The sequence below is a fragment of the Aythya ferina genome (assembly GCF_964211825.1).
Source record: "Aythya ferina genome assembly, chromosome: 1".
NCBI classification, from domain to species: Eukaryota; Metazoa; Chordata; class Aves; order Anseriformes; family Anatidae; genus Aythya; species Aythya ferina.
Window position 1 is genome coordinate 2,737,501 of NC_140296.1, and position 7,471 is coordinate 2,744,971.

At 45.8% G+C, this 7,471-nt stretch overlaps 1 long non-coding RNA gene across 1 annotated transcript in view; it reads left to right on the forward strand.

Annotated features, from left to right (window-relative positions):
* LOC311422165 overlaps positions 1 to 2,585 on the forward strand; it is a 5,068-nt gene extending 2,483 nt beyond the window's left edge. Inside the window, exon 2 of the long non-coding RNA XR_014685209.1 lies at positions 805 to 2,585. This is a non-coding gene — a long non-coding RNA (uncharacterized lncRNA). The remainder of the gene's footprint in view (positions 1 to 804) is intronic.
* Positions 2,586 to 7,471: the final 4,886 nt, after the last annotated feature.

Below are 7,471 nucleotides of genomic sequence, written 5' to 3' on the forward strand. Positions count from 1 at the left end.
CATTTGTGTAGGGTCAAGGACAGGGCTTGGGCAGCTGTGGGCTTTGATCTGGGTGATTTCCCCTCTGTCCAGCAATTCTGAGGACAAATCTGGGCACTAGGCCTAGTGTGGGCTCCCCTGGACCAGACAGAGGGTGACAGATGGGAGCGAGCCCAGCAGGACCACCAGGCTGGTTGGATGTGTAGAAAGGTCCTGGGGCTGGGAACAGAAGGGGAGAAGAGAAAGCAAAAGAGGGCTTCACCACTACCTGCAGCTACCTCCTGGGAAGATGCATAGGAGACATCTTGGACGTGACCAGTGATGGTCAAGAAACAAGGGAAATTGTAATTAGCTATCCCAAACTGCCCCAAAACTTGGCCCTGAGATGCCTGGTCTGGCTGGCCCTGTGAAAAGAAATGGACCAGAGACACCAGAGATCCCCTCTGCCCTGTGTTATTCTGTGGCTCTTTAAATAAATTCTCTCATGCAGCTGTTTATCCCAAGCCCAACAGGAAAGTAGAGCTGCAAATCTGTACCTGTACGTATGGGTTTGTGTCTCCATGCACGTCCTTATCTGACGTCCCCATGTGCTGCTTCTCCACACACGTCTATCTGCGTGGGTGAGGAAGGCACTCAGACTTATTTCTGATGCAAAGCCATGACTCAGGATTTTTTTGGGATAGCCCCATCCCATTCTTTGCTAATGAGCTTTTGGCGTTACATTTTTCCCAAACACCTGGTAAGGCCTGGTGCAGATGGGTGCTTCTAATTTACTACTGCACAGAGATGTCCGACCTAACCAAGGTATGTAATTATGGATTGTAGCTGCACTGGGGCTCCTCCCAAAGCTCTGGAAAGAGATAGACATCTGCAGCAGCACAGATGAAGTCTGAATCACTCACTGAAGGTTTATCCAGTGACTACAGAGAGATCCTGGAGCAGCCACGGTCCTAACCAAGGAAGTCCCATCTCTTTTGGTGAATCCAGGCCTGGTGATCTTGTGCATTGACAGCTAAATGAGACGGTGAGGTTCTCCTCGTTGGCCCCAAGGCACCAACCACTGCAGCTGAAAAGAAGCACCTCGCCATTAAGCTGTCTCCTACAAAGAGATCTGGCTTCCTCTGATTGCAGATCACTTCCCAGTTTGGTGTCTCATCCTTCCCAGACGCTGTTCTCAGGAAAAGGGAAGGCATCAGCCCCTGAGAACCTATGACTTGAAGAGGGACTGGGAATAGTGGACAGCTGGCTCTCAGACTGGCATCAAAATCTGATCTTACCTTCCAGAAATAAACTGAGCTTGAGGGCAGCTTCTTCCATGGTAAGGCTCCAGTTCTCCACCCAAGAAGAAAACCTTTCCACAGGCAAAGAGGCATTTTCTGTGCCTGGTAACTCAATGAAATTTGCTGTATCTTGACTTTTTTTCAGCCTACATACCACTAGGGCAAAAATCAGCACTGGACAACCCCCCTTAATGAATCGCATGTCCAACTACTGCTCTTAATGAGATCTACCTCTCTGTCTGCTTTACTTGGTATCTGTTGTCTCTCTGGTAATCTGTCATTTTACAGCTTTGGGAACAATCTCTTATTCTATTGCTTGATGATGTAATTTACTGATTTTACGAGCAAGATATTGCTCTCCCTGTTTTTTATAAATGATCTGCTGGATTTCCAGACATTCAGCAGCCTGTCTTAAGCTGTGGTTCCAGCAGGCTGCTGGCCATCAAGTGGCCTGATATGCTTGTTGCTGTCACCCTGATATATCCAGGAAGAGCCAGCACAATGCATGCAGGTCTAAGTATTGCTTATATGAAGATCCTGGCCAAGTCAAGACACTATTTGAGGAAGTTCTGGCCGGCCCATCATGGAGTGGGAGTTGAAGAATGGGGGATGAAGTGTTTCCCATGGTCTCCTGGGAGCATGCTCCTTGCTCGATCCCCATCCTCCAACATTTGGGTCTCCGAAATGTTGTGATGAGGAGCAGAGACCTCGAGAAACAGCCAGCCCAGAGAGCAGCCTGGCTGACTGCAGGCGTGCGGAGGCCAACCAAATACTACGTCAGGGGTGCAGGTCTGATTAATATCAGAGTCCAAGTCCTAAAGGATGAGGGAAATACACTCGTGCAGCTCTGAGTAAATCATACTTAATTTTTCATCAGCAGACAAGGAGGCTTTGGGGAGGGGAACCGGGAAACACAGAGGTTAAGTGACTTACCCCAAGCGGCAGAGCTGCACAGGATGGAGATTTCCAAACTCGCAGACTAGTCGCTTGGCCACTGGGCCTCAATTTAATTAGCAAGTGTGTTTTTATTTAAGAATGACAGAGCATTACGTTTCCTTGTAATTCATGGACCCCACCCCACTGTGTGCAGATAGAGATCAAAGAGGAGGCTCCTGCTCACAGCCTCGCCACTAGAAATGGTTTCTTTTCAAGCCTTAAATTTGAGAACATCAACAGTATTTAAAACATTCAGCAAATGATTTCTTTTCTACTTTGAAGCTCGGTTTCCCTTCAAATTATTTCTTCCTTCTTTGGTGCAGATTTCCGCACTCTGAAAGCTCCATGCAGAGCTTTATCTGACAGAAATAAATCAGATCCCAAGCTTTCGGCCCCATTTCTCATTTTGCAGACCTGTGTTTTGCGAGTAGACCGTTTTCATGTGCAAACAGCAGCCTGCTTGTGCACAGTGGCAAAATAAAAGTCACTGCTGAAACCACCGGCCACCAAATCCCCGCCTAAGCATGGTGTGATTAAACACGGGTTATAAAAACAACATGAAAGTGCCCGACACCCTGTGTAATACATCTATGGGTTCTGCTGTTACAGTGCCAGACCTGAAGGCAGTAGCTGCCTGAGCTTGCTTTGAGCACCGTTCCCTCTCTCCTGACCAGGGAATGCAGCTGGGTTGTCGCTCCTGACCTTGCTCAAATTCAATAAGGGGACACCAAAGGGAAAATCAGGTCCATGACTAAAAGTAATTCTCACTGAGAATTTCTCCTGTAGTATTTGGGCAGCACTTACACAAGAGAGAGGAGATGGAATCAGCTGATGGATGAGTGATTTATGCCACGAGCACTGAACCTGATGGTTCCCTTCCAGCATTGCTCTCTTCAGCTTTCCCTTCTCTGAGGAATGCCAAGGATCTGCTGCAACTAAGCCTATTCCCAGTAGGTAATTTGGAGGAGAACACAGTGTTTTAGGGCTCCTTAGCCATATGCACTCGATGGTGTTATTACACTGACCCTTTCAGATGTAGCCATCAGGGACAAAGCCAGTTCTTCACAGTTGGCTGGAGTTTTGCAGACAGGTTGCTTCTGCTGTGTCTTTTTTGACCCCCATTTTTGCAGCACTGAGTCATGTTCCACAAAGAGGGGGGTCTGGGCATGCAAGGTGCTGGGGCAGAGACAGCTGGTTTGGGTCTCACTATGTGATCAGAACAGCGGGGAGACAGAGGATCGCCCCAGACATCAAGTCCTTGCTCTTGAGAGCTACATCCTCACCACCACTTGATGCTCATTTGAGTGGGTTGGAGCCAGACAGGAGGCTGGGGGAAATCCTTCCTTCCCCAGACAGCCTTTGGGGCACTAGCACATCTAGGATGAGGACAAAACCTGCCAGACACCCCAAAAGTTGGTGTTACCCCCAGATTTGCTCAGTTATCTGAAGGCATGACTCCATCCTGACATCAACTTTGGGGTTGCAGACCCGTGGTGATGGATTTGGCTGGGAGGTGAGTGGCAGCGTGCGGGGAGCCCATGGGACAGCCCCACACACACCCTCCTGCACCAGGCTGAGCATGAGCCAGCTCCGCTCTCCTTAATTACAGGGCATGATTTCACCTCCCATTACCTCACACCACTGGGTAAGGACATGGATGTGGGCAGTATGACACGTCGCCACTTCACACCCTTGCTCCCCGCACACTGACTTGTTCCTCTGTCCTTACCCTTTCTGTGTTTATATTCCAGAATGGGAATGGGTTAACCCCTGCCAGCATCCGTGCACATGCGTGTGTGCACACACAGATGTAGTTTTGCAGGGGATGATCCTACAAGGCGTGTTGCACAACCTCCACCAAAGGCAAGATCAGAGATTTCCAACCTGACGCAAACCATCCTGGATGTGTCACGGAGGAAGGAAAGACCGATCCATTTCAAAATTCAAGTGCACCGATGCTTCAGGGAAAAGCAAATTAATGCCTCAGACAAGGAGCATGGCATTAGGGGTTGTTTTTTTCGCTGAAGAGGCGCCTTTATCCTGATGTGAGTCCCAGATATTCGCACAAAGAATTACAAGGGGGAAAAAAAATGATGCTAATCCTGTGTATCAGCAGTGTCTAACCTGCCAAGCATAAATATTCATGCAATCACTTTGCAGTTACCTGGTAACCACAACAAAGCACGCATAGAAAATGTAATTACAGGGGCTCCGTAAACTCATCTTAAATTATCACCTATAGCCAGGCACCTATTATCAGATATTAGATTCTCCCTCAGATCAGAATCTCACGTTCCTCGCGTCTAATTTGAAATAACTATCTCCTTGTTGGCAAGCGACGAAATCTAAATGGAGTCACGTAAATCCTACTTCACAGCTCAATTAAGGAAATGCGATTACGGATCTGGAAGCAGATGCAGATATTACTGGGGAAGGGATGATGGCAGAAGCCTACAGGAAGCAGTTGATGCTTTCCAGGGGTCATTTGTAGGGGAACCCGTAGGAACAGAGTTCCTATTGTTATACACTTCAGAGTTTGTGGGGCGGAGAGGGGGCGAGAGACCGGATTCCCATTTTTAAGTGCTTTGGAGGTTTTCAGAGGGAGTCAGGTTCCATTGTTACATTTAAATACTCTCCGAGCTCGCTGGAAACAATATACATTTTCACCGACATTCCCCCTGCGCCCTGCACTCGTGTGATGAGGTTCACGCTCTCTGGTTGTCCAGCCGTCCTGGATCTTTCCACCACCACGCTCGGGGAGCGGGATGAGACGTGGGGGGAGACGTCACCTTGTGCCCTCCTCCCAGAAGAAGCCAGAAGGGACGTGGAGAGATGTCCCAGAGCACTCTGCATGCACCAAGGGGGTGACTGCACCTCTCCTGGTGGCACTTCGAGGAGAACCATCCGCCAGACACCACACGAAGTTTTGGGGCGAGGGGTACGTGTGCCATGGCTGATGGCACGGTGGAAGAACTTGCACATGACCCAGACTTTTCCAGAGGGCTCTTTGGTCCTGGAAATGATCATCTGGTTGAGCCTGGGGACAAGGATATCCTTCTCCAAACCCCAAAAAGAAGGAGTTAAAGTCACCAGCTGCAGCTCTAAGGGGGGAAATTGCAAGCAGGAGCTCCATGGCCGGCAGATGCAAGAACGCATCCTGCTGCATGCAGCCAGGACCCCTCATAATTATTTCTTTGGGGGAGACACATTATGGCAGAAGCTAGCACAAAATAAATATGGAAACATAGGGATGCAGTTGCAAACAGTTTTAGCCAAGAGAGAGTGAAATCAGGGACAGACACCAATCTCCTTTTCCCTTTAGGAAGAAAAGTCTTACAAAAGCGGTGGCTCTGGTCTGCTGGGTGATGGCTCTGCCCTGTTGTTTGCCCATGGTGAAGGTCATGCTTTCCTGCCCTGGGCTTTGCTGCTCCATCCCAAATCTCTTGCTCCTAAAGGGAGAAGGCAGTTGGAAAATAGAATCTCTATAATGCTTTTTCCGGTGGATTTAAGGTGGAAATTAGGATTAGGAACTTGTTGTACCCTAAGATGGTCTTTGATTTTGGTAGCTCCCACACCCTGAGACTGGAACATGCAAGAACACATGAAAACCACCAAGGAAAAAAAAATATTTAAACAACAAAAAAGGTTAAGGAGCTCAAGAAAGCCACCCCATTTCATTTGAAATCCAGTCTTTTAAAAGCCCTTAATGTTTTCTTGTATGAAAACATTGCCTGCTCCTTGAAAAATGGTGAAAAAAAAAAATAAAATAAAAGAAGTCAAAGCTTTCCATTCTGTGAAGGTGCAGACGCAGCCCCTGGACATTGTCTGAGTGGGCCTGCTCAGTTTTAACCTGGGATTGTGCTGAAGTCAGGACTTTGAAAGAAGTTTTAATTTCAGGGAGAGCTACAGTTCCTTTGGTGGGGAAAATAAAAGGTTTGACCCAAACTTTATGATTGCTCTCCTTATGATGCTGGGACCAAAATTATAAATGCAATTTGTGTATCGGAAATCCCTTTGAAATTTCAATTAAATTTGATATATGTGCTTTCAGCATCCTTTCCTAAGAGAGTCAGTTGCTGGGCCAAATTATTCCACCTCTGTTCATACACGGTAAGTGGAGACTCTCCTACTGCACACTTCAGAGTCTGATCCTTTTCTTTCAAACTACTGCAGGCTTCCCTGACCAAAAAAAAAAAAAAGACAAAACATATCCTAACAGCAGTAGCTCTTTTTCCATTGCTTTCCATCTGGTACGTGATCTGTGATCATACCTCCAGGTCATTATGCTTGTAATGTTTATTGGAAAAATCAATCTTTAACTTTAAGACTTTACACAGGAAATATTAAAGTAAATTAGGACCCTATACATCCATTTTCAAATTTCCTTTCAACCCCGCAGTACCTACTTCTTTCATGAAAAGAAATCACGATTATATATTATTTTTTTTCAAGCTGTTCCACTTTTGCATAACTGACAAAATTTCCTGGAAGTGCAATTTGCCCGGCTACCTCAGTTATTATCTCCAGCCCGTATTAGCAGCTAAGCGGTTGTTGACATTCCCTTTCAATATTGCTACTAAAACTCCATGAAGCTCATGCAGAATTTATATACGAATGTCAACTCATTTTTGAAATATGTAATAGGAAAAGAACAGCCAATGCCTTTCTGGCCACCTACATTTCAGAAGGTATTGGCTGGTATTAAAGCAGTGTATACATATATATTTTAAGAAACCACACATTTTCTGGGCCAGAATCCAAGGGCATATAAAGTAGTTTAGTCAGTTATGACTGGATGAAGAGCTAGATGGAAAACAGAACATTCTCAGAGGGTTTGGGTGCACATGAATTTCTTTCCAAAATTAATGTGAGTGGGGGTCATTAATTTTGCTTTTATTTTGGTGGATGAAATGTCGCTCCTCTGGATAGTCTCAGGGCACGACGTGGAGCCACATCTAGCGAAGGCAGGACTCCGTCGATGCCTTCTAGCAGCAAGGGTGAGCACACCCCATTATTCATGGCACTGAGGGGCTGAGAGAGAAATAACGGGACAAAATAAATAAATAAGTAAATTAGTTAATTAATTAATAAGACAAAACAAGACAAAACAAACAAAAACAAAAGCAAAGCAAAGCAAAGCAAAGCAAAGCAAAATAAAATAAAATAAAATAAAATAAAATAAAATAAAATAAAATAAAATAAAATAAAATAAAATAAAATAAAATAAAATAAAATAAAATAAAATAAATATTGGGGTGACAGTTTCAGGTCTGAGG